Genomic DNA, 21,837 nt, shown 5'->3' with positions numbered 1-21,837 from the left:
CGACCCTGGCAGCCGGGCACAGCTCAGGCACACAGGAAGTTTCAAGTTCAAATTTGCTGTTCTCCCCTTCGGAATGTCGCTTGCTCCTCGCACTTTGTCCAAGTGGATGGATGTTGTGTTAGTCCCCTTGCATTGCCAGGGGGTCCGTGTAGTCCTCAATTATGTGGACGACTGACTGGTCGGTCATAGTTTTTTCTTAGATGTCCGATGGGTTCGGAATTTTTTTTTTGTCTTTGTCAACCCTCCATGGACAATTGAAAATGTACATGTACATCAGAAATCACCTGATCACAACCACTGAATTTAGCTGCTGTGTACAGAGTCCCCTGCAGACTGTTTCAGTGATGTATGATCACTGGCTGCACTCCCTCCAAATTCCAGACACACACAAAAGACACAGAGTATTTACAGGTTGTACCATAGCCTGAATCTCTATCTGGACACTCTCACACAAAAGCGACCGCTCACACACACACAAACAACACTCTCTCTACAAAGGACACTTCAACTTTAACAGGGAGAAGGACAATACTAAGACAATACAAACATCTCTCTGACAGAGGACACTTGACTCTGCCAGACGACACCCCCCATGTTATCCCAGGTCTGCTCAATCCAACAAATTTTACTCCTGATGGCCGTCAACTGTCTGAACGCACATCACTCTCTCTAATTCCTAAAAGGCAGAAAAATAATGGTTCTTACTTTGCTTTGTTGATATCTGTACAGAGAATATGTTGGCTCCCGGTTTTCGGCACCAAATGATAGAGAGAAATTTACTCCCTCAATTAATATGCAGACAAGGAATACTCAGGACCTGATTTAACTGAAATACTACCAAAATAGTTTATTCAGCTACTGCAATGCGCTCCGGAGATGGTCAGTCGGCAAGACACATCTAAAGTTTTCTAAAGAACATACTACCATATACAAGATGACTGCCTTTGGTTGCTGGATAACTGCATAACTTCTATGAGGTGCCCTAAACTTTATCACACTTCTCTGTCTTCTGTGTTCTCTATGGCCTTGGATGAAAATGTTTTTCAAAAAAATCAGCTACACAGAACTACTGCACCTGTCCTCTCCGGAGCAATACAAAACACTTAAATTCGTACATGGGTTATATAATCTTGCTGCAACAATGGTGCAAATATAATATCTTTGGCATCCAGACAGGACACTGTCCTGCATCAGATGCAATACTGGACAACTCAATAGGACTTAAATAGGAATTAAATCATACAGTACATACCTGCAGGGAGCCTAACAGCATGTCAACATAAATACATGTGCATCTTACCTTAGGTCGTACTTTATCTTGATTTCGTCTTGACAATTCAGTCACTAGTATGCCATCAAAGTCCAGCTCTCAGACCAGTTCAGACTCAATAGCGATCAACTAAAGCACACTGAGGTGCTTCTGACACATACCTGTCCCAAGTTCATTTTTTATTCTTGCCATTTGTTAAAATGAGTGTGAAGCCAACATTAGCAGACACACTAGAACCGGCATCAGCACCAGGTGCCTCAGATGAATAGCAAGTGACCCTCCATTAAAAACAATGTGCACACTTTGGAAAAGAGCTGCCTTTCTCACATCTATTTCGGCCAAATACAACAACTCCATTGTGATTTCCACTGTTGTCGATTACGTCGGGATTGACTCCATTTAAACACAGCCGCACAAGTCAGGATGGCTGAGTGGTCTGAGGCGCTGCTTTCAGCTCGCAGTCTTCACTGGATGCTTGGGATGGAATCCCACTTCTGCCAAGGGATCTTTTACCACCCAGGAACACACTCACACCTGTTCTGCCGACAAGGACAACACGAGTTGAGGACTGTGCTGACATGGAGCTGACAATCAATGTTGCAAGAAACACATCAATGCACATGTATTTAGTCTTTGATTAATTGACTTCAACATGTCATTCTTTAGTCCCTGTACCCTCAAAGCAACACTCAGCATAGTAGAGGCTGTAGCTCGGCGTTAGTGCGTGTAACTTCTATGTATCACACCTGGCCCTGACAGTGTGATTTTTGGCAACAGGCGGTCTATGACTTGATCCCGAGAAGTGAAAATGACGCACCCACGTGCGTCGCTGCAATGTCGTCCTCTCCTTCACTATTCACAGTGGATGCGCCCACACGCTGTTTCTGGGAGAAACTGATCCTTGCGTTACGTGTCATCCATTGTCCAGCGCACAGTAGCTTCTTTCTCCTTCTCCTTGCCCATGTCATCCACATATTGTACCGTTGGGCAACGCTAGGAACAGCGTCGTAGCATGCTTTGAGACTCAAGGAACGACAGTGCAACTCTTTTCTTTCTGTGTTGCATTGTTTACTTGTTGGTGTTGTGTGCCATTGGGCAACGCTAGGAACAGCGTCGTAGCATGCTTTGAGACTCAAGGAACGACAGTGCAACTCTTTTCTTTCTCTGTTGGATTGTTTGTTTGCTGTTGAAGGAAACACATGCTGGTGGTGGGGATGTAGCTCAGTGGTAGAGCGCATGCTTTGCATGTATGAGGTCCCGAGATCAATCCTTGGCATCTCCAGGATATCTTTTAATGTCTATGTTTCCCGGTTCAATCGGCGCAGTTCCCAACTTTCCCCAGATGCAATTCGTGAATAGGATATGAGCAGAACGAAAAAACGACAAGAGCCCACAGAGAATAACCAATTGTGTGCAGAAGCAAGGCAGGCATCACCCCAGATGGGACTCGGACCCACAATCCCTGGCTTAGGAGGCCAGTGCCTTATCCATTAGGCCACTGGGGCTCAGTCAGGTAGTTTTTTGAACATTAAAAAAAAAAAAAAAAAAAGCACGAAACAGTACAATGAAGTGAATAGTTACAAGAATTGTCCCGTTGCAGGAGTCATTGCACAGCCTGCAGTGTAAAGTGAACACGGAGCCTGTCGTTGATTTCGCCTAGAGTTGTATTTGCAAAAGGGCTTTGAATCAATTACCTTTGAATCGGAGCACAGTGCACTCTAGCTGCAAAATAGAAACGCACACGTGTGCAGTACATGGGCTCTTTGTGCTTTCTGAACATATTCCTCATAAAATGCCGAAAACCGGGATTGAACCAGGGACCTTTAGATCTTCAAGCTAACGGTCTCCCAACTGAGCTATTTCGGCCAAATACAACCACATCCATTGTGATATCCACTGTTTTCGATTACGTCGGGATTGACTCCATTTAAACACAGCCGCACAAGTCAGGATGGCTGAGTGGTCTGAGGCGCTGCTTTCAGCTCGCAGTCTTCACTGGATGCTTGGGATGGAATCCCACTTCTGCCAAGGGATCTTTTACCACCCAGGAACACACTCACACCTGTTCTGCCGACAAGGACAACACGAGTTGAGGACTGTGCTGACATGGAGCTGACAATCAATGTTGCAAGAAACACATCAATGCACATGTATTTAGTCTTTGATTAATTGACTTCAACATGTCATTCTTTAGTCCCTGTACCCTCGAAGCAACACTCAGCATAGTAGAGGCTGTAGCTCGGCGTTAGTGCGTGTAACTTCTATGTATCACACCTGGCCCTGACAGTGTGATTGTTTGCACCAGGCGGTCTATGACTTGATCCCGAGAAGTAAAAATGACGCACCCATGTGTGTCGCTGCAATGTCGTCATCTCCTTCACTATTCACAGTGGATGCTCTCACACGCTGTTTCTGGGAGAAACTGTTCCTTGCGTTACGTGTCATCCATTGTAAAGTGCACAGTAGCTTCTTTCTCCTTCTCCTTGCCCATGTCATCCACATATTGTACCGTTGGGCAACGCTAGGAACAGCGTCGTAGCATGCTTTGAGACTCAAGGAACGACAGTGCATCTCTTTTCTTTCTGTGTTGCATTGTTTACTTGTTGGTGTTGTGTGTCGTTGGGCAACGCTAGGAACAGCGTCGTAGCATGCTTTGAGACTCAAGGAACGACAGTGCAACTCTTTTCGTTCTGTGTTGCATTGTTTACTTGTTGGTGTTGTGTGCCATTGGGGAACGCTAGGAACAGCGTCGTAGCATGCTTTCAGACTCAAGGAACGACAGTGCAACTCTCTTCGTTCTGTGTTGCATTGTTTACTTGTTGGTGTTGTATGCCATTGGGCAACGCTAGGAACAGCGTCGTAGCATGCTTTGAGACTCAAGGAACGACAGTGCAAGTCTTTTCTTTCTGTGTTGCATTGTTTACTTGTTGGTGTTGTGTGCCGTTGGGCAACGCTAGGAACAGCGTCGTAGCATGCTTTGAGACTCAAGGAACGACAGTGCAAGTCTTTTCTTTCTGTGTTGCATTGTTTACTTGTTGGTGTTGTGTGCCGTTGGGCAACGCTAGGAACAGCGTCGTAGCATGCTTTGAGACTCAAGGAACGACAGTGCAACTCTTTTCTTTCTCTGTTGGATTGTTTGTTTGCTGTAGAAGGAAACACATGCTGGTGGTGGGGATGTAGCTCAGTGGTAGAGCGCATGCTTCGCATGTATGAGGTCCCGAGATCAATCTTCGGCATCTCAACGATATCTTTTAATGTCTATGTTTCCCGGTTCAATCGGCGCAGTTCCCAACTTTCCCCAGATGCAATTCGTGAATAGGATATGAGCAGAAGGAAAAAACGACAAGAGCCCACAGAGAATTACCAATTGTGTGCAGAAACAAGGCAGGCATCACCCCAGATGGGACTCGGACCCACAATCCCTGGGTTAGGAGGCCAGTGCCTTATCCATTAGGCCACTGGGGCTCAGTCAGGTAGTTTCTGAACATGAAAAAAAAAAAAAAAAAAAAAAAAAAGCACGAAACAGTACAATGAAGTGAATAGTTACAGGAATTGTCCCGTTGCAGGAGTCATTGCACAGCCTGCAGTGTAAAGTGAACAAGGAGCCTGTCGTTGATTTCGCCTAGAGTTGTATTTGCAAAAGGGCTTTGAATCAATTACCTTTGAATCGGAGCACAGTGCACTCTAGCTGCAAAATAGAAACGCACACGTGTGCAGTACATCGGCTCTTTGTGCTTTCTGAACATATTCCTCGTGAAATGCCGAAACCCGGGATTGAACCAGGGACCTTTAGATCTTCAGTCTAACGCTCTCCCAACTGAGCTATTTCGGCCAAATACAACCACATCCATTGTGATATCCACTGTTTTCGATTACGTCGGGATTGACTCCATTTAAACACAGCCGCACAAGTCAGGATGGCTGAGTGGTCTGAGGCGCTGCTTTCAGCTCGCAGTCTTCACTGGATGCTTGGGATGGAATCCCACTTCTGCCAAGGGATCTTTTACCACCCAGGAACACACTCACACCTGTTCTGCCGACAAGGACAACACGAGTTGAGGACTGTGCTGACATGGAGCTGACAATCAATGTTGCAAGAAACACATCAATGCACATGTATTTAGTCTTTGATTAATTGACTTCAACATGTCATTCTTTAGTCCCTGTACCCTCGAAGCAACACTCAGCATAGTAGAGGCAGTAGCTCGGCGTTAGTGCGTGTAACTTCTATGTATCACACCTGGCCCTGACAGTGTGATTTTTGGCAACAGGCGGTCTATGACTTGATCCCGAGAAGTGAAAATGAAGCACCCATGTGCGTCGCTGCAATGTCGTCTTCTCCTTCACTATTCACAGTGGATGCGCTCACACGCTGTTTCTGGGAGAAACTGTTCCTTGCGTTACGTGTCATCCATTGTCCAGCGCACAGTAGCTTCTTTCTCCTTCTCCTTGCCCATGTCATCCACATATTGTACTGTTGGGCAACGCTAGGAACAGCGTCGTAGCATGCTTTGAGACTCAAGGAACGACAGTGCAACTCTTTTCTTTCTGTGTTGCATTGTTTACTTGTTGGTGTTGTGTGCCGTTGGGCAACGCTAGGAACAGCGTCGTAGCATGCTTTGAGACTCAAGGAACGACAGTGCAACTCTTTTCTTTCTGTGTTGCATTGTTTACTTGTTGGTGTTGTGTGCCGTTGGGCAACGCTAGGAACAGCGTCGTAGCATGCTTTGAGACTCAAGGAACGACAGTGCAACTCTTTTCTTTCTGTGTTGCATTGTTTGTTTGATGTTGAAGGAAACACATGCTGGTGGTGGGGATGTAGCTCAGTGGTAGAGCGCATGCTTCGCATGTTTGAGGTCCTGAGATCAATCCTCGGCATCTCCAGGATATCTTTTAATGTCTATGTTTCCCGGTTCAATCGGCTCAATTCCCAACTTTCCCAGATGCAATTCGTGAATAGGATATGAGCAGAAGGAAAAAACGACAAGAGCCCACAGAGAATTACCAATTGTGTTCAGAAACAAGGCAGGCATCACCCCAGATGGGACTCGAACCCACAATCCCTGGCTTAGGAGGCCAGTGCCTTATCCATTAGGCCACTGGGGCTCAGTCAGGTAGTTTCTGAACATGGAAAAAAAAAAAAAAAAAAAAAAAAAAGCACGAAACAGTACAATGAAGTGAATAGTTACAGGAATTGTCCCGTTGCAGGAGTCATTGCACAGCCTGCAGTGTAAAGTGAACAAGGAGCCTGTCGTTGATTTCGCCTAGAGTTGTATTTGCAAAAGGGCTTTGAATCAATTACCTTTGAATCGGAGCACAGTGCACTCTAGCTGCAAAATAGAAACGCACACGTGTGCAGTACATGGGCTCTTTGTGCTTTCTGAACATACTCCTTGTGAAATGCCGAAACCCGGGATTGAACCAGGGACCTTTAGATCTTCAGTCTAACGCTCTCCCAACTGAGCTATTTCGGCCAAATACAACCACATCCATTGTGATATGCACTGTTTTCGATTACGTCGGGATTGACTCCATTTAAACACAGCCGCACAAGTCAGGATGGCTGAGTGGTCTGAGGCGCTGCTTTCAGCTCGCAGTCTTCACTGGATGCTTGGGATGGAATCCCACTTCTGCCAAGGGATCTTTTACCACCCAGGAACACACTCACACCTGTTCTGCCGACAAGGACAACACGAGTTGAGGACTGTGCTGACATGGAGCTGACAATCAATGTTGCAAGAAACACATCAATGCACATGTATTTAGTCTTTGATTAATTGACTTCAACATGTCATTCTTTAGTCCCTGTACCCTCGAAGCAACACTCAGCATAGTAGAGGCTGTAGCTCGGCGTTAGTGCGTGTAACTTCTATGTATCACACCTGGCCCTGACAGTGTGATTTTTGGCAACAGGCGGTCTATGACTTGATCCCGAGAAGTGAAAATGACGCACCCATGTGCGTCGCTGCAATGTCGTCTTCTCCTTCACTATTCACAGTGGATGCGCTCTCACGCTGTTTCTGGGAGAAACTGTTGCTTGCGTTACGTGTCATCCATTGTCCAGCGCACTGTAGCTTCTTTCTCCTTCTCCTTGCCCATGTCATCCACATATTGTACCGTTGGGCAACGCTAGGAACAGCGTCGTAGCATGCTTTGAGACTCAAGGAACGACAGTGCAACTCTTTTCTTTCTGTGTTGCATTGTTTACATGTTGGTGTTGTGTGCCGTTGGGCAACGCTAGGAACAGCGTCGTAGCATGCTTTGAGACTCAAGGATCGACAGTGCAACTCTTTTCTTTCTGTGTTGCATTGTTTACTTGTTGGTGTTGTGTGCCGTTGGCCAACGCTAGGAACAGCGTCGTAGCATGCTTTGAGACTCAAGGAACGACAGTGCAACTCTTTTCTTTCTGTGTTGCATTGTTTACATGTTGGTGTTGTGTGCCGTTGGGCAACGCTAGGAACAGCGTCGTAGCATGCTTTGAGACTCAAGGAACGACAGTGCAACTCTTTTCTTTCTGTGTTGCATTGTTTACTTGTTGGTGTTGTGTGCCATTGGGTTACGCTAGGAACAGCGTCGTAGCATGCTTTGAGACTCAAGGAATGACAGTGCAACTCTTTTCTTTCTGTGTTGCATTGTTTGTTTGCTGTTGAAGGAAACACATGCTGGTGGTGGGGATGTAGCTCAGTGGTAGAGCGCATGCTTCGCATGTATGAGGTCCCGAGATCAATCCTCGGCATCTCCAGGATATCTTTTAATGTCTATGTTTCCCGGTTCAATCGGCGCAGTTCCCAAGTTTCCCAGATGCAATTCGTGAATAGGATATGAGCAGAAGGAAAAAACGACAAGAGCCCACAGAGAATTACCAATTGTGTTCAGAAACAAGGCAGGCATCACCCCAGATGGGACTCGAACCCACAATCCCTGGCTTAGGAGGCCAGTGCCTTATCCATTAGGCCACTGGGGCTCAGTCAGGTAGTTTCTGAACATGAAAAAAAAAAAAAAAAAGCACGAAACAGTGCAATGAAGTGAATAGTTACAGGAATTGTCCCGTTGCAGGAGTCATTGCACAGCCTGCAGTGTAAAGTGAACAAGGAGCCTGTCGTTGATTTCGCCTAGAGTTGTATTTGCAAAAGGGCTTTGAATCAATTACCTTTGAATCGGAGCACAGTGCACTCTAGCTGCAAAATAGAAACGCACACGTGTGCAGTACATGGGCTCTTTGTGCTTTCTGAACATACTCCTCGTGAAATGCCGAAACCCGGGATTGAACCAGGGACCTTTAGATCTTCAGTCTAACGCTCTCCCAACTGAGCTATTTCGGCCAAATAAAACCACATCCATTGTGATATCCACTGTTTTCGATTACGTCGGGATTGACTCCATTTAAACACAGCCGCACAAGTCAGGATGGCTGAGTGGTCTGAGGCGCTGCTTTCAGCTCGCAGTCTTCACTGGATGCTTGGGATGGAATCCCACTTCTGCCAATGGATCTTTTACCACCCAGGAACACACTCACACCTGTTCTGCCGACAAGGACAACACGAGTTGAGGACTGTGCTGACATGGAGCTGACAATCAATGTTGCAAGAAACACATCAATGCACATGTATTTAGTCTTTGATTAATTGACTTCAACATGTCATTCTTTAGTCCCTGTACCCTCGAAGCAACACTCAGCATAGTAGAGGCTGTAGCTCGGCGTTAGTGCGTGTAACTTCTATGTATCACACCTGGCCCTGACAGTGTGATTTTTGGCAACAGGCGGTCTATGACTTGATCCCGAGAAGTGAAAATGACGCACCCATGTGCGTCGCTGCAATGTCGTCTTCTCCTTCACTATTCACAGTGGATGCGCTCACACGCTGTTTCTGGGAGAAACTGTTGCTTGCGTTACGTGTCATCCATTGTCCAGCGCACTGTAGCTTCTTTCTCCTTCTCCTTGCCCATGTCATCCACATATTGTACCGTTGGGCAACGCTAGGAACAGCGTCGTAGCATGCTTTGAGACTCAAGGAACGACAGTGCAACTCTTTTCTTTCTGTGTTGCATTGTTTACTTGTTGGTGTTGTGTGCCGTTGGGCAACGCTAGGAACAGCGTCGTAGCATGCTTTGAGACTCAAGGAACGACAGTGCAACTCTTTTCTTTCTGTGTTGCATTGTTTACTTGTTGGTGTTGTGTGCCGTTGGGCAACGCTAGGAACAGCGTCGTAGCATGCTTTGAGACTCAAGGAACGACAGTGCAACTCTTTTCGTTCTGTGTTGCATTGTTTACTTGTTGGTGTTGTGTGCCATTGGGTTACGCTAGGAACAGCGTCGTAGCATGCTTTGAGACTCAAGGAATGACAGTGCAACTCTTTTCTTTCTGTGTTGCATTGTTTGTTTGCTGTTGAAGGAAACACATGCTGGTGGTGGGGATGTAGCTCAGTGGTAGAGCGCATGCTTCGCATGTATGAGGTCCCGAGATCAATCCTCGGCATCTCCAGGATATCTTTTAATGTCTATGTTTCCCGGTTCAATCGGCGCAGTTCCCAACTTTCCCAGATGCAATTCGTGAATAGGATATGAGCAGAAGGAAAAAAACGACAAGAGCCCACAGAGAATTACCAATTGTGTGCAGAAACAAGGCAGGCATCACCCCAGATGGGACTCTAACCCACAATCCCTGGCTTAGGAGGCCAGTGCCTTATCCATTAGGCCACTGGGGCTCAGTCAGGTAGTTTCTGAACATGAAAAAAAAAAAAAAAAAAAGCACGAAACAGTGCAATGAAGTGAATAGTTACAGGAATTGTCCCGTTGCAGGAGTCATTGCACAGCCTGCAGTGTAAAGTGAACAAGGAGCCTGTCGTTGATTTCGCCTAGAGTTGTATTTGCAAAAGGGCTTTGAATCAATTACCTTTGAATCGGAGCACAGTGCACTCTAGCTGCAAAATAGAAACGCACACGTGTGCAGTACATGGGCTCTTTGTGCTTTCTGAACATACTCGTCGTGAAATGCCGAAACCCGGGATTGAACCAGGGACCTTTAGATCTTCAGTCTAACGCTCTCCCAACTGAGCTATTTCGGCCAAATACAACCACATCCATTGTGATATCCACTGTTTTCGATTACGTCGGGATTGACTCCATTTAAACACAGCCGCACAAGTCAGGATGGCTGAGTGGTCTGAGGCGCTGCTTTCAGCTCGCAGTCTTCACTGGATGCTTGGGATGGAATCCCACTTCTGCCAAGGGATCTTTTACCACCCAGGAACACACTCACACCTGTTCTGCCGACAAGGACAACACGAGTTGAGGACTGTGCTGACATGGAGCTGACAATCAATGTTGCAAGAAACACATCAATGCACATGTATTTAGTCTTTGATTAATTGACTTCAACATGTCATTCTTTAGTCCCTGTACCCTCGAAGCAACACTCAGCATAGTAGAGGTTGTAGCTCGGCGTTAGTGCGTGTAACTTCTATGTATCACACCTGGCCCTGACAGTGTGATTTTTGGCAACAGGCGGTCTATGACTTGATCCCGAGAAGTGAAAATGACGCACCCATGTGCGTCGCTGCAATGTCGTCTTCTCCTTCACTATTCACAGCGGATGCTCTCACACGCTGTTTCTGGGAGAAACTGTTGCTTGCGTTACGTGTCATCCATTGTCCAGCGCACTGTAGCTTCTTTCTCCTTCTCCTTGCCCATGTCATCCACATATTGTACCGTTGGGCAACGCTAGGAACAGCGTCGTAGCATGCTTTGAGACTCAAGGAACGACAGTGCAACTCTTTTCTTTCTGTGTTGCATTGTTTACTTGTTGGTGTTGTGTGCCGTTGGGCAACGCTAGGAACAGCGTCGTAGCATGCTTTGAGACTCAAGGAACGACAGTGCAACTCTTTTCATTCTGTGTTGCATTGTTTACTTGTTGGTGTTGTGTGCCGTTGGGCAACGCTAGGAACAGCGTCGTAGCATGCTTTGAGACTCAAGGAATGACAGTGCAACTCTTTTCTTTCTGTGTTGCATTGTTTGTTTGCTGTTGAAGGAAACACATGCTGGTGGTGGGGATGTAGCTCAGTGGTAGAGCGCATGCTTCGCATGTATGAGGTCCCGAGATCAATCCTCGGCATCTCCAGGATATCTTTTAATGTCTATGTTTCCCGGTTCAATCGGCGCAGTTCCCAACTTTCCCAGATGCAATTCGTGAATAGGATATGAGCAGAAGGAAAAAACGACAAGAGCCCACAGAGAATTACCAATTGTGTTCAGAAACAAGGCAGGCATCACCCCAGATGGGACTCGAACCCACAATCCCTGGCTTAGGAGGCCAGTGCCTTATCCATTAGGCCACTGGGGCTCAGTCAGGTAGTTTCTGAACATGAAAAAAAAAAAAAAGCACGAAACAGTGCAATGAAGTGAATAGTTACAGGAATTGTCCCGTTGCAGGAGTCATTGCACAGCCTGCAGTGTAAAGTGAACAAGGAGCCTGTCATTGATTTCGCCTAGAGTTGTATTTGCAAAAGGGCTTTGAATCAATTACCTTTGAATCGGAGCACAGTGCACTCTAGCTGCAAAATAGAAACGCACACGTGTGCAGTACATGGGCTCTTTGTGCTTTCTGAACATACTCCTCGTGAAATGCCGAAACCCGGGATTGAACCAGGGACCTTTAGATCTTCAGTCTAACGCTCTCCCAACTGAGCTATTTCGGCCAAATACAACCACATCCATTGTGATATCCACTGTTTTCGATTACGTCGGGATTGACTCCATTTAAACACAGCCGCACAAGTCAGGATGGCTGAGTGGTCTGAGGCGCTGCTTTCAGCTCGCAGTCTTCACTGGATGCTTGGGATGGAATCCCACTTCTGCCAAGGGATCTTTTACCACCCAGGAACACACTCACACCTGTTCTGCCGACAAGGACAACACGAGTTGAGGACTGTGCTGACATGGAGCTGACAATCAATGTTGCAAGAAACACATCAATGCACATGTATTTAGTCTTTGATTAATTGACTTCAACATGTCATTCTTTAGTCCCTGTACCCTCGAAGCAACACTCAGCATAGTAGAGGCTGTAGCTCGGCGTTAGTGCGTGTAACTTCTATGTATCACACCTGGCCCTGACAGTGTGATTTTTGGCAACAGGCGGTCTATGACTTGATCCCGAGAAGTGAAAATGACGCACCCATGTGCGTCGCTGCAATGTCGTCTTCTCCTTCACTATTCACAGTGGATGCGCTCTCACGCTGTTTCTGGGAGAAACTGTTGCTTGCGTTACGTGTCATCCATTGTCCAGCGCACTGTAGCTTCTTTCTCCTTCTCCTTGCCCATGTCATCCACATATTGTACCGTTGGGCAACGCTAGGAACAGCGTCGTAGCATGCTTTGAGACTCAAGGAACGACAGTGCAACTCTTTTCGTTCTGTGTTGCATTGTTTACTTGTTGGTGTTGTGTGCCGTTGGGCAACGCTAGGAACAGCGTCGTAGCATGCTTTGAGACTCAAGGAACGACAGTGCAACTCTTTTCTTTCTGTGTTGCATTGTTTACTTGTTGGTGTTGTGTGCCATTGGGTTACGCTAGGAACAGCGTCGTAGCATGCTTTGAGACTCAAGGAATGACAGTGCAACTCTTTTCTTTCTGTGTTGCATTGTTTACTTGTTGGTGTTGTGTGCCATTGGGTTACGCTAGGAACAGCGTCGTAGCATGCTTTGAGACTCAAGGAATGACAGTGCAACTCTTTTCTTTCTGTGTTGCATTGTTTGTTTGCTGTTGAAGGAAACACATGCAGGTGGTGGGGATGTAGCTCGGTGGTAGAGCGCATGCTTTGCATGTATGAGGTCCCGACATCAATCCTCGGCATCTCCAGGATATCTTTTAATGTCTATGTTTCCCGGTTCAATCGGCTCAATTCCCAAGTTTCCCAGATGCAATTCGTGAATAGGATATGAGCAGAAGGAAAAAAACGACAAGAGCCCACAGAGAATTACCAATTGTGTGCAGAAACAAGGCAGGCATCACCCCAGATGGGACTCGAACCCACAATCCCTGGCTTAGGAGGCCAGTGCCTTATCCATTAGGCCACTGGGGCTCAGTCAGGTAGTTTCTGAACATGAAAAAAAAAAAAAAAAAAATGCACGAAACAGTGCAATGAAGTGAATAGTTACAGGAATTGTCCCGTTGCAGGAGTCATTGCACAGCCTGCAGTGTAAAGTGAACAAGGAGCCTGTCGTTGATTTCGCCTAGAGTTGTATTTGCAAAAGGGCTTTGAATCAATTACCTTTGAATCGGAGCACAGTGCACTCTAGCTGCAAAATAGAAACGCACACGTGTGCAGTACATGGGCTCTTTGTGCTTTCTGAACATACTCATCGTGAAATGCCGAAACCCGGGATTGAACCAGGGACCTTTAGATCTTCAGTCTAACGCTCTCCCAACTGAGCTATTTCGGCCAAATACAACCACATCCATTGTGATATCCACTGTTTTCGATTACGTCGGGATTGACTCCATTTAAACACAGCCGCACAAGTCAGGATGGCTGAGTGGTCTGAGGCGCTGCTTTCAGCTCGCAGTCTTCACTGGATGCTTGGGATGGAATCCCACTTCTGCCAAGGGATCTTTTACCACCCAGGAACACACTCACACCTGTTCTGCCGACAAGGACAACACGAGTTGAGGACTGTGCTGACATGGAGCTGACAATCAATGTTGCAAGAAACACATCAATGCACATGTATTTAGTCTTTGATTAATTGACTTCAACATGTCATTCTTTAGTCCCTGTACCCTCGAAGCAACACTCAGCATAGTAGAGGCTGTAGCTCGGCGTTAGTGCGTGTAACTTCTATGTATCACACCTGGCCCTGACAGTGTGATTTTTGGCAACAGGCGGTCTATGACTTGATCCCGAGAAGTGAAAATGACGCACCCATGTGCGTCGCTGCAATGTCGTCTTCTCCTTCACTATTCACAGTGGATGCGCTCACACGCTGTTTCTGGGAGAAACTGTTGCTTGCGTTACGTGTCATCCATTGTCCAGCGCACAGTAGCTTCTTTCTCCTTCTCCTTGCCCATGTCATCCACATATTGTACCGTTGGGCAACGCTAGGAACAGCGTCGTAGCATGCTTTGAGACTCAAGGAACGACAGTGCAACTCTTTTCTTTCTGTGTTGCATTGTTTACCTGTTGGTGTTGTGTGCCGTAGGGCAACGCTAGGAACAGCGTCGTAGCATGCTTTGAGACTCAAGGAACGACAGTGCAACTCTTTTCTTTCTGTGTTGCATTGTTTACTTGTTGGTGTTGTGTGCCGTTGGGCAACGCTAGGAACAGCGTCGTAGCATGCTTTGAGACTCAAGGAACGACAGTGCAACTCTTTTCTTTCTGTGTTGCATTGTTTACTTGTTGGTGTTGTGTGCCGTTGGGCAACGCTAGGAACAGCGTCGTAGCATGCTTTGAGACTCAAGGAACGACAGTGCAACTCTTTTCTTTCTGTGTTGCATTGTTTACTTGTTGGTGTTGTGTGCCGTTGGGCAACGCTAGGAACAGCGTCGTAGCATGCTTTGAGACTCAAGGAACGACAGTGCAACTCTTTTCTTTCTGTGTTGCATTGTTTACTTGTTGGTGTTGTGTGCCATTGGGTTACGCTAGGAACAGCGTCGTAGCATGCTTTGAGACTCAAGGAATGACAGTGCAACTCTTTTCTTTCTGTGTTGCATTGTTTGTTTGCTGTAGAAGGAAACACATGCAGGTGGTGGGGATGTAGCTCAGTGGTAGAGCGCATGCTTCGCATGTATGAGGTCCCGAGATCAATCCTCGGCATCTCCAGGATATCTTTTAATGTCTATGTTTCCCGGTTCAATCGGCGCAGTTCCCAACTTTCCCAGATGCAATTCGTGAATAGGATATGAGCAGAAGGAAAAAACGACAAGAGCCCACAGAGAATTACCAATTGTGTTCAGAAACAAGGCAGGCATCACCCCAGATGGGACTCGAACCCACAATCCCTGGCTTAGGAGGCCAGTGCCTTATCCATTAGGCCACTGGGGCTCAGTCAGGTAGTTTCTGAACATGAAAAAAAAAAAAAAAAGCACGAAACAGTGCAATGAAGTGAATAGTTACAGGAATTGTCCCGTTGCAGGAGTCATTGCACAGCCTGCAGTGTAAAGTGAACAAGGAGCCTGTCATTGATTTCGCCTAGAGTTGTATTTGCAAAAGGGCTTTGAATCAATTACCTTTGAATCGGAGCACAGTGCACTCTAGCTGCAAAATAGAAACGCACACGTGTGCAGTACATGGGCTCTTTGTGCTTTCTGAACATACTCGTCGTGAAATGCCGAAACCCGGGATTGAACCAGGGACCTTTAGATCTTCAGTCTAACGCTCTCCCAACTGAGCTATTTCGGCCAAATACAACCACATCCATTGTGATATCCACTGTTTTCGATTACGTCGGGATTGACTCCATTTAAACACAGCCGCACAAGTCAGGATGGCTGAGTGGTCTGAGGCGCTGCTTTCAGCTCGCAGTCTTCACTGGATGCTTGGGATGGAATCCCACTTCTGCCAAGGGATCTTTTACCACCCAGGAACACACTCACACCTGTTCTGCCGACAAGGACAACACGAGTTGAGGACTGTGCTGACATGGAGCTGACAATCAATGTTGCAAGAAACACATCAATGCACATGTATTTAGTCTTTGATTAATTGACTTCAACATGTCATTCTTTAGTCCCTGTACCCTCGAAGCAACACTCAGCATAGTAGAGGCTGTAGCTCGGCGTTAGTGCGTGTAACTTCTATGTATCACACCTGGCCCTGACAGTGTGATTTTTGGCAACAGGCGGTCTATGACTTGATCCCGAGAAGTGAAAATGACGCACCCATGTGCGTCGCTGCAATGTCGTCTTCTCCTTCACTATTCACAGTGGATGCGCTCTCACGCTGTTTCTGGGAGAAACTGTTGCTTGCGTTACGTGTCATCCATTGTCCAGCGCACTGTAGCTTCTTTCTCCTTCTCCTTGCCCATGTCATCCACATATTGTACCGTTGGGCAACGCTAGGAACAGCGTCGTAGCATGCTTTGAGACTCAAGGAACGACAGTGCAACTCTTTTCTTTCTGTGTTGCATTGTTTACATGTTGGTGTTGTGTGCCGTTGGGCAACGCTAGGAACAGCGTCGTAGCATGCTTTGAGACTCAAGGAACGACAGTGCAACTCTTTTCTTTCTGTGTTGCATTGTTTACTTGTTGGTGTTGTGTGCCGTTGGGCAACGCTAGGAACAGCGTCGTAGCATGCTTTGAGACTCAAGGAACGACAGTGCAACTCTTTTCGTTCTGTGTTGCATTGTTTACTTGTTGGTGTTGTGTGCCATTGGGTTACGCTAGGAACAGCGTCGTAGCATGCTTTGAGACTCAAGGAATGACAGTGCAACTCTTTTCTTTCTGTGTTGCATTGTTTGTTTGCTGTTGAAGGAAACACATGCTGGTGGTGGGGATGTAGCTCAGTGGTAGAGCGCATGCTTCGCATGTATGAGGTCCCGAGATCAATCCTCGGCATCTCCAGGATATCTTTTAATGTCTATGTTTCCCGGTTCAATCGGCGCAGTTCCCAACTTTCCCAGATGCAATTCGTGAATAGGATATGAGCAGAAGGAAAAAAACGACAAGAGCCCACAGAGAATTACCAATTGTGTGCAGAAACAAGGCAGGCATCACCCCAGATGGGACTCTAACCCACAATCCCTGGCTTAGGAGGCCAGTGCCTTATCCATTAGGCCACTGGGGCTCAGTCAGGTAGTTTCTGAACATGAAAAAAAAAAAAAAAGCACGAAACAGTGCAATGAAGTGAATAGTTACAGGAATTGTCCCGTTGCAGGAGTCATTGCACAGCCTGCAGTGTAAAGTGAACAAGGAGCCTGTCGTTGATTTCGCCTAGAGTTGTATTTGCAAAAGGGCTTTGAATCAATTACCTTTGAATCGGAGCACAGTGCACTCTAGCTGCAAAATAGAAACGCACACGTGTGCAGTACATGGGCTCTTTGTGCTTTCTGAACATACTCCTCGTGAAATGCCGAAACCCGGGATTGAACCAGGGACCTTTAGATCTTCAGTCTAACGCTCTCCCAACTGAGCTATTTCGGCCAAATACAACCACATCCATTGTGATATCCACTGTTTTCGATTACGTCGGGATTGACTCCATTTAAACAAAGCCGCACAAGTCAGGATGGCTGAGTGGTCTGAGGCGCTGCTTTCAGCTCGCAGTCTTCACTGGATGCTTGGGATGGAATCCCACTTCTGCCAAGGGATCTTTTACCACCCAGGAACACACTCACACCTGTTCTGCCGACAAGGACAACACGAGTTGAGGACTGTGCTGACATGGAGCTGACAATCAATGTTGCAAGAAACACATCAATGCACATGTATTTAGTCTTTGATTAATTGACTTCAACATGTCATTCTTTAGTCCCTGTACCCTCGAAGCAACACTCAGCATAGTAGAGGCTGTAGCTCGGCGTTAGTGCGTGTAACTTCTATGTATCACACCTGGCCCTGACAGTGTGATTTTTGGCAACAGGCGGTCTATGACTTGATCCCGAGAAGTGAAAATGACGCACCCATGTGCGTCGCTGCAATGTCGTCTTCTCCTTCACTATTCACAGTGGATGCGCTCACACGCTGTTTCTGGGAGAAACTGTTGCTTGCGTTACGTGTCATCCATTGTCCAGCGCACTGTAGCTTCTTTCTCCTTCTCCTTGCCCATGTCATCCACATATTGTACCGTTGGGCAACGCTAGGAACAGCGTCGTAGCATGCTTTGAGACTCAAGGAACGACAGTGCAACTCTTTTCTTTCTGTGTTGCATTGTTTACTTGTTGGTGTTGTGTGCCGTTGGGCAACGCTAGGAACAGCGTCGTAGCATGCTTTGAGACTCAAGGAATGACAGTGCAACTCTTTTCTTTCTGTGTTGCATTGTTTACTTGTTGGTGTTGTGTGCCGTTGGGCAACGCTAGGAACAGCGTCGTAGCATGCTTTGAGACTCAAGGAATGACAGTGCAACTCTTTTCTTTCTGTGTTGCATTGTTTACTTGTTGGTGTTGTGTGCCATTGGGTTACGCTAGGAACAGCGTCGTAGCATGCTTTGAGACTCAAGGAATGACAGTGCAACTCTTTTCTTTCTGTGTTGCATTGTTTGTTTGCTGTTGAAGGAAACACATGCTGGTGGTGGGGATGTAGCTCAGTGGTAGAGCGCATGCTTTGCATGTATGAGGTCCCGAGATCAATCCTCGGCATCTCCAGGATATCTTTTAATGTCTATGTTTCCCGGTTCAATCGGCGCAGTTCCCAACTTTCCCAGATGCAATTCGTGAATAGGATATGAGCAGAAGGAAAAAACGACAAGAGCCCACAGAGAATTACCAATTGTGTTCAGAAACAAGGCAGGCATCACCCCAGATGGGACTCGAACCCACAATCCCTGGCTTAGGAGGCCAGTGCCTTATCAATTAGGCCACTGGGGCTCAGTCAGGTAGTTTCTGAACATGAAAAAAAAAAAAAAAAAAAAGCACGAAACAGTGCAATGAAGTGAATAGTTACAGGAATTGTCCCGTTGCAGGAGTCATTGCACAGCCTGCAGTGTAAAGTGAACAAGGAGCCTGTCGTTGATTTCGCCTAGAGTTGTATTTGCAAAAGGGCTTTGAATCAATTACCTTTGAATCGGAGCACAGTGCACTCTAGCTGCAAAATAGAAACGCACACGTGTGCAGTACATGGGCTCTTTGTGCTTTCTGAACATACTCCTCGTGAAATGCCGAAACCCGGGATTGATCCAGGGACCTTTAGATCTTCAGTCTAACGCTCTCCCAACTGAGCTATTTCGGCCAAATACAACCACATCCATTGTGATATCCACTGTTTTCGATTACGTCGGGATTGACTCCATTTAAACACAGCCGCACAAGTCAGGATGGCTGAGTGGTCTGAGGCGCTGCTTTCAGCTCGCAGTCTTCACTGGATGCTTGGGATGGAATCCCACTTCTGCCAAGGGATCTTTTACCACCCAGGAACACACTCACACCTGTTCTGCCGACAAGGACAACACGAGTTGAGGACTGTGCTGACATGGAGCTGACAATCAATGTTGCAAGAAACACATCAATGCACATGTATTTAGTCTTTGATTAATTGACTTCAACATGTCATTCTTTAGTCCCTGTACCCTCGAAGCAACACTCAGCATAGTAGAGGCTGTAGCTCGGCGTTAGTGCGTGTAACTTCTATGTATCACACCTGGCCCTGACAGTGTGATTTTTGGCAACAGGCGGTCTATGACTTGATCCCGAGAAGTGAAAATGACGCACCCATGTGCGTCGCTGCAATGTCGTCTTCTCCTTCACTATTCACAGTGGATGCGCTCACACGCTGTTTCTGGGAGAAACTGTTGCTTGCGTTACGTGTCATCCATTGTCCAGCGCACTGTAGCTTCTTTCTCCTTCTCCTTGCCCATGTCATCCACATATTGTACCGTTGGGCAACGCTAGGAACAGCGTCGTAGCATGCTTTGAGACTCAAGGAACGACAGTGCAACTCTTTTCGTTCTGTGTTGCATTGTTTACTTGTTGGTGTTGTGTGCCGTTGGGCAACGCTAGGAACAGCGTCGTAGCATGCTTTGAGACTCAAGGAACGACAGTGCAACTCTTTTCTTTCTGTGTTGCATTGTTTACTTGTTGGTGTTGTGTGCCGTTGGGCAACGCTAGGAACAGCGTCGTAGCATGCTTTCAGACTCAAGGAACGACAGTGCAACTCTTTTCGTTCTGTGTTGCATTGTTTACTTGTTGGTGTTGTGTGCCATTGGGTTACGCTAGGAACAGCGTCGTAGCATGCTTTGAGACTCAAGGAATGACAGTGCAACTCTTTTCTTTCTGTGTTGCATTGTTTGTTTGCTGTTGAAGGAAACACATGCAGGTGGTGGGGATGTAGCTCAGTGGTAGAGCGCATGCTTCGCATGTATGAGGTCCCGAGATCAATCCTCGGCATCTCCAGGATATCTTTTAATGTCTATGTTTCCCGGTTCAATCGGCGCAGTTCCCAACTTTCCCAGATGCAATTCGTGAATAGGATATGAGCAGAAGGAAAAAACGACAAGAGCCCACAGAGAATTACCAATTGTGTTCAGAAACAAGGCAGGCATCACCCAGGTGGGACTCGAACCCACAATCCCTGGCTTAGGAGGCCAGTGCCTTATCCATTAGGCCACTGGGGCTCAGTCAGGTAGTTTCTGAACATGAAAAAAAAAAAAAAAAGCACGAAACAGTGCAATGAAGTGAATAGTTACAGGAATTGTCCCGTTGCAGGAGTCATTGCACAGCCTGCAGTGTAAAGTGAACAAGGAGCCTGTCGTTGATTTCGCCTAGAGTTGTATTTGCAAAAGGGCTTTGAATCAATTACCTTTGAATCGGAGCACAGTGCACTCTAGCTGCAAAATAGAAACGCACACGTGTGCAGTACATGGGCTCTTTGTGCTTTCTGAACATACTCCTCGTGAAATGCCGAAACCCGGGATTGATCCAGGGACCTTTAGATCTTCAGTCTAACGCTCTCCCAACTGAGCTATTTCGGCCAAATACAACCACATCCATTGTGATATCCACTGTTTTCGATTACGTCGGGATTGACTCCATTTAAACACAGCCGCACAAGTCAGGATGGCTGAGTGGTCTGAGGCGCTGCTTTCAGCTCGCAGTCTTCACTGGATGCTTGGGATGGAATCCCACTTCTGCCAAGGGATCTTTTACCACCCAGGAACACACTCACACCTGTTCTGCCGACAAGGACAACACGAGTTGAGGACTGTGCTGACATGGAGCTGACAATCAATGTTGCAAGAAACACATCAATGCACATGTATTTAGTCTTTGATTAATTGACTTCAACATGTCATTCTTTAGTCCCTGTACCCTCGAAGCAACACTCAGCATAGTAGAGGCTGTAGCTCGGCGTTAGTGCGTGTAACTTCTATGTATCACACCTGGCCCTGACAGTGTGATTTTTGGCAACAGGCGGTCTATGACTTGATCCCGAGAAGTGAAAATGACGCACCCATGTGCGTCGCTGCAATGTCGTCTTCTCCTTCACTATTCACAGTGGATGCGCTCACACGCTGTTTCTGGGAGAAACTGTTGCTTGCGTTACGTGTCATCCATTGTCCAGCGCACTGTAGCTTCTTTCTCCTTCTCCTTGCCCATGTCATCCACATATTGTACCGTTGGGCAACGCTAGGAACAGCGTCGTAGCATGCTTTGAGACTCAAGGAACGACAGTGCAACTCTTTTCTTTCTGTGTTGCATTGTTTACTTGTTGGTGTTGTGTGCCGTTGGGCAACGCTAGGAACAGCGTCGTAGCATGCTTTCAGACTCAAGGAACGACAGTGCAACTCTTTTCTTTCTGTGTTGCATTGTTTACTTGTTGGTGTTGTGTGCCATTGGGTTACGCTAGGAACAGCGTCGTAGCATGCTTTGAGACTCAAGGAATGACAGTGCAACTCTTTTCTTTCTGTGTTGCATTGTTTGTTTGC

General features: G+C 46.7%; 30 non-coding genes across 30 annotated transcripts; 9 read left to right on the top strand and 21 right to left on the bottom strand.

Moving 5' to 3' along the window:
- Positions 1-2,480: 2,480 nt before the first annotated feature.
- trnaa-ugc (transfer RNA alanine (anticodon UGC)) lies at positions 2,481-2,552 on the top strand. The gene has a single exon. It is a non-coding gene; the product is annotated as a tRNA-Ala (tRNA).
- Positions 2,553-2,702: 150 nt separating this feature from the next.
- trnar-ccu (transfer RNA arginine (anticodon CCU)) lies at positions 2,703-2,775 on the bottom strand. Its single transcript has one exon. It is a non-coding gene; the product is annotated as a tRNA-Arg (tRNA).
- A 288-nt stretch (positions 2,776-3,063) lies between these two features.
- On the bottom strand, positions 3,064-3,136 carry trnaf-gaa (transfer RNA phenylalanine (anticodon GAA)). The gene has a single exon. It is a non-coding gene; the product is annotated as a tRNA-Phe (tRNA).
- Positions 3,137-5,029: 1,893 nt separating this feature from the next.
- trnaf-gaa (transfer RNA phenylalanine (anticodon GAA)) lies at positions 5,030-5,102 on the bottom strand. The gene has a single exon. It is a non-coding gene; the product is annotated as a tRNA-Phe (tRNA).
- Positions 5,103-6,082: 980 nt separating this feature from the next.
- On the top strand, positions 6,083-6,154 carry trnaa-cgc (transfer RNA alanine (anticodon CGC)). Its single transcript has one exon. It is a non-coding gene; the product is annotated as a tRNA-Ala (tRNA).
- A 149-nt stretch (positions 6,155-6,303) lies between these two features.
- On the bottom strand, positions 6,304-6,376 carry trnar-ccu (transfer RNA arginine (anticodon CCU)). The gene has a single exon. It is a non-coding gene; the product is annotated as a tRNA-Arg (tRNA).
- A 295-nt stretch (positions 6,377-6,671) lies between these two features.
- trnaf-gaa (transfer RNA phenylalanine (anticodon GAA)) lies at positions 6,672-6,744 on the bottom strand. The gene has a single exon. It is a non-coding gene; the product is annotated as a tRNA-Phe (tRNA).
- A 1,196-nt stretch (positions 6,745-7,940) lies between these two features.
- On the top strand, positions 7,941-8,012 carry trnaa-cgc (transfer RNA alanine (anticodon CGC)). The gene has a single exon. It is a non-coding gene; the product is annotated as a tRNA-Ala (tRNA).
- A 149-nt stretch (positions 8,013-8,161) lies between these two features.
- trnar-ccu (transfer RNA arginine (anticodon CCU)) lies at positions 8,162-8,234 on the bottom strand. Its single transcript has one exon. It is a non-coding gene; the product is annotated as a tRNA-Arg (tRNA).
- A 285-nt stretch (positions 8,235-8,519) lies between these two features.
- Positions 8,520-8,592, bottom strand: trnaf-gaa (transfer RNA phenylalanine (anticodon GAA)). Its single transcript has one exon. It is a non-coding gene; the product is annotated as a tRNA-Phe (tRNA).
- Positions 8,593-9,680: 1,088 nt separating this feature from the next.
- trnaa-cgc (transfer RNA alanine (anticodon CGC)) lies at positions 9,681-9,752 on the top strand. The gene has a single exon. It is a non-coding gene; the product is annotated as a tRNA-Ala (tRNA).
- Positions 9,753-9,902: 150 nt separating this feature from the next.
- On the bottom strand, positions 9,903-9,975 carry trnar-ccu (transfer RNA arginine (anticodon CCU)). The gene has a single exon. It is a non-coding gene; the product is annotated as a tRNA-Arg (tRNA).
- Positions 9,976-10,262: 287 nt separating this feature from the next.
- On the bottom strand, positions 10,263-10,335 carry trnaf-gaa (transfer RNA phenylalanine (anticodon GAA)). The gene has a single exon. It is a non-coding gene; the product is annotated as a tRNA-Phe (tRNA).
- Positions 10,336-11,315: 980 nt separating this feature from the next.
- trnaa-cgc (transfer RNA alanine (anticodon CGC)) lies at positions 11,316-11,387 on the top strand. The gene has a single exon. It is a non-coding gene; the product is annotated as a tRNA-Ala (tRNA).
- Positions 11,388-11,536: 149 nt separating this feature from the next.
- Positions 11,537-11,609, bottom strand: trnar-ccu (transfer RNA arginine (anticodon CCU)). The gene has a single exon. It is a non-coding gene; the product is annotated as a tRNA-Arg (tRNA).
- A 282-nt stretch (positions 11,610-11,891) lies between these two features.
- trnaf-gaa (transfer RNA phenylalanine (anticodon GAA)) lies at positions 11,892-11,964 on the bottom strand. The gene has a single exon. It is a non-coding gene; the product is annotated as a tRNA-Phe (tRNA).
- Positions 11,965-13,274: 1,310 nt separating this feature from the next.
- Positions 13,275-13,347, bottom strand: trnar-ccu (transfer RNA arginine (anticodon CCU)). Its single transcript has one exon. It is a non-coding gene; the product is annotated as a tRNA-Arg (tRNA).
- Positions 13,348-13,635: 288 nt separating this feature from the next.
- trnaf-gaa (transfer RNA phenylalanine (anticodon GAA)) lies at positions 13,636-13,708 on the bottom strand. The gene has a single exon. It is a non-coding gene; the product is annotated as a tRNA-Phe (tRNA).
- A 1,304-nt stretch (positions 13,709-15,012) lies between these two features.
- Positions 15,013-15,084, top strand: trnaa-cgc (transfer RNA alanine (anticodon CGC)). Its single transcript has one exon. It is a non-coding gene; the product is annotated as a tRNA-Ala (tRNA).
- Positions 15,085-15,233: 149 nt separating this feature from the next.
- trnar-ccu (transfer RNA arginine (anticodon CCU)) lies at positions 15,234-15,306 on the bottom strand. The gene has a single exon. It is a non-coding gene; the product is annotated as a tRNA-Arg (tRNA).
- A 284-nt stretch (positions 15,307-15,590) lies between these two features.
- trnaf-gaa (transfer RNA phenylalanine (anticodon GAA)) lies at positions 15,591-15,663 on the bottom strand. The gene has a single exon. It is a non-coding gene; the product is annotated as a tRNA-Phe (tRNA).
- A 1,088-nt stretch (positions 15,664-16,751) lies between these two features.
- On the top strand, positions 16,752-16,823 carry trnaa-cgc (transfer RNA alanine (anticodon CGC)). The gene has a single exon. It is a non-coding gene; the product is annotated as a tRNA-Ala (tRNA).
- A 150-nt stretch (positions 16,824-16,973) lies between these two features.
- Positions 16,974-17,046, bottom strand: trnar-ccu (transfer RNA arginine (anticodon CCU)). Its single transcript has one exon. It is a non-coding gene; the product is annotated as a tRNA-Arg (tRNA).
- A 283-nt stretch (positions 17,047-17,329) lies between these two features.
- On the bottom strand, positions 17,330-17,402 carry trnaf-gaa (transfer RNA phenylalanine (anticodon GAA)). The gene has a single exon. It is a non-coding gene; the product is annotated as a tRNA-Phe (tRNA).
- Positions 17,403-18,490: 1,088 nt separating this feature from the next.
- On the top strand, positions 18,491-18,562 carry trnaa-ugc (transfer RNA alanine (anticodon UGC)). The gene has a single exon. It is a non-coding gene; the product is annotated as a tRNA-Ala (tRNA).
- Positions 18,563-18,711: 149 nt separating this feature from the next.
- On the bottom strand, positions 18,712-18,784 carry trnar-ccu (transfer RNA arginine (anticodon CCU)). Its single transcript has one exon. It is a non-coding gene; the product is annotated as a tRNA-Arg (tRNA).
- A 288-nt stretch (positions 18,785-19,072) lies between these two features.
- On the bottom strand, positions 19,073-19,145 carry trnaf-gaa (transfer RNA phenylalanine (anticodon GAA)). Its single transcript has one exon. It is a non-coding gene; the product is annotated as a tRNA-Phe (tRNA).
- Positions 19,146-20,233: 1,088 nt separating this feature from the next.
- trnaa-cgc (transfer RNA alanine (anticodon CGC)) lies at positions 20,234-20,305 on the top strand. Its single transcript has one exon. It is a non-coding gene; the product is annotated as a tRNA-Ala (tRNA).
- A 144-nt stretch (positions 20,306-20,449) lies between these two features.
- On the bottom strand, positions 20,450-20,526 carry trnar-ccu (transfer RNA arginine (anticodon CCU)). Its single transcript has one exon. It is a non-coding gene; the product is annotated as a tRNA-Arg (tRNA).
- A 284-nt stretch (positions 20,527-20,810) lies between these two features.
- Positions 20,811-20,883, bottom strand: trnaf-gaa (transfer RNA phenylalanine (anticodon GAA)). Its single transcript has one exon. It is a non-coding gene; the product is annotated as a tRNA-Phe (tRNA).
- Positions 20,884-21,837: the final 954 nt, after the last annotated feature.

This window comes from Amia ocellicauda, chromosome 14, assembly GCF_036373705.1.
Source record: "Amia ocellicauda isolate fAmiCal2 chromosome 14, fAmiCal2.hap1, whole genome shotgun sequence".
Classification (NCBI taxonomy): domain Eukaryota; kingdom Metazoa; phylum Chordata; class Actinopteri; order Amiiformes; family Amiidae; genus Amia; species Amia ocellicauda.
The sequence above is the reverse complement of the archived record's forward strand: the minus strand, read 5'-3'. Positions and strand labels throughout refer to the sequence as shown.